The sequence below is a fragment of the Mus pahari genome, unplaced genomic scaffold (genome assembly GCF_900095145.1).
Source record: "Mus pahari unplaced genomic scaffold, PAHARI_EIJ_v1.1 scaffold_11884_1, whole genome shotgun sequence".
NCBI classification, from domain to species: Eukaryota; Metazoa; Chordata; class Mammalia; order Rodentia; family Muridae; genus Mus; species Mus pahari.
The window spans coordinates 1-2,473 of NW_018394104.1; positions in this window are offsets into that span (position 1 = coordinate 1).

Below are 2,473 nucleotides of genomic sequence, written 5' to 3' on the forward strand. Positions count from 1 at the left end.
ACATCAAAATGATCATCCATCATAACCAAGTAGGCTTCATACCAGGGATGCAGAGATGGTTTAATATACAGAAATTCATCAACGTAATCCACTGTATAAGCAAACTCAAAGACAATACCACATGATCATCTCATTAGATGCAGACAAAGCATTTGACAAAATTCAACACCCATTCATGATAAAAGTCTTGGAAAGATCAGGAATTCAAGGACCATACCTAAACATAATAAAAGCAATCTACAGCAAACCAGTAGCCAACATTAGACTAAATGGAGAGAAACTTGAAGCAGTCCCACTAAAATCTCAGGGACTAGACAAGGCTGCCCACTTTCTCCCTACCTATTCAATATAGTACTTGAAGTCCTAGGTAGAGCAATTAGACAACAAAAGGAAATCAAGGGGATACAAATTGGAAAGGAAGAAGTCAAAATATTACTATTTGCAGATGATATGTAAGTATATATAAGTGACCCTAAAAATTCCACCAAAGAACACCTACACCTAATATACAGCTTGAAAGCAGTAACTGGATATAAAATAAATCAAGCAAATCAGTGGCCTTTCTCTACAGAAAGGATAAACATGCTGAGAAAGAAATTAGGGAAACAACACCCTTGACAATATTCACAAATAATATAAAATAGCATGGTATGACTCTAACTAAGGAAGTCAAAGATCTGTATGGTAAGAACTTCAAATCTCTGAAGAAAGAAATCAAAGATCTCAGATGTAAAGATCTCCTATGCTCATGGACTGACAGGATTAATGTAGTAAAAAATGGCTATCTTGCCAAAAGCAATCTACAGATTCAATGCAATCCCCATCAAAATTCCATCTCTATTCTTCACAGAGTTAGAAATGGCAATTTGCAAATTCATCTGGAATAACAAAAAAACCTAGGATAGCAAAAACTCTGCTCAATGATAAAAGAACCTCTGGGGGAATCACCATGCCTGACCTCAAGCTGTACTACAGAGCAATTGTGATTAAAAAAAAAAAAAAAAAAAAAAAAAAGCATGGTATTGGTATAGCCACAGACAGGTAGATCAATGGAATAGAATTGAAGACCCAGAAATGAATCCGCACAAAGATCAAGGTCGCTTGATCTTTGACAAGGGAGCTAAAACCATCCAGTGGGAAAAAGACAGCATTTTCAACAAATGGTGCTGGCAAAACTGGCGATTATCATGTAGAAAAATGCAAATTGATTGATTCTTATCTCCTTGTACTAAGGTCAAGTCTAAGTGAATCAAGGAACTCTACATAACGCCAGAGACACTAAAACTTATAGAGGAGAAAGTGGGGGAAATCCTCGAAGATATGGGCACAGGGGGAAAATTCCTGAATAGAACAGCAATGGCTTGTGCTGTAAGATAGAGAATTGACATAGGGGACCTCATAAAATTTCAAAGCTTCTGTAAGGCAAAAGAAACTGTCAATAAGACAAAAAGGCCACCAACAGATTGGGATAAGATCTTTGCCAATCCTAAGTCTAATAGGAGACTAATATCTAATATATATAGAATAACACCTGACTTTTCAATGGACACTTTAAAAGCTAGAAGGGCTTAAATGGATGTTCTACAAACTCTAAGAGAGCACAATATTGAATTAGACTACTTTACCCAGAAAAACTGTCAGTTGCAATAGACAGAAAGAAAAACACTCCACAAAAGAAAATAATAATAATAATAATTTGAAAAACTTCTACCTACCAATCAAGCTTTAACTTGAAGAGGTTAACTGCACCCAAGAAGACACTAGAAATAAATAATCCTACTTCACAACATCAAAGGAGGGCACAAACCATACCTATCCACCACATCAAAGGAGGGGAGCACACCATAACATCAAAAAACAGGAATCGGTAAACAATAATCATTGATAACTGTCAATATTAACAATCTCAATTCCCCAATAAAAAAGACTCAGATTAACAAACAGGATTAGGAAACAGAATTCCTCCTTCAGCTACTTCCAAGAAATCAACCTCACCATCAAAGATAGACATCACCTCAGAGTAAAAAATGGAAAAGGAAATTTCAAGCAAATGGACCCTAAACATAAACAGGGGTAGCCATTTTTTTATTATTTTATTAGATATTTTCTTCGTTTACATTTCAAATGCTATCCCGAATGTCCCCTATACCCTCCCCCCNCCCTGCTCCCCTGCCCACTCACTCCCACTTCTTGGCCCTGGCATTCCCCTGCAGAGGGGTAGCCATTTTAATATCTGAAAAAATAGACTTCAAACCAAAATTAATCAGAAGAGATAGTGAAGGATACTACGTGCTCATCAGAGGAAAAGTCCACCAAAAGGACAATTCTAAACATTAATGCATCCAATGCAAAGGCACTCAATGTCATAAAAGAAAAGATAAACTGCTCTAGCTTAAATGAAATATTGACGGTCACACAGTGAAAGTGGAAGACTTCAATATCCCATTCTCACCAATATACAGGTCACACAGAC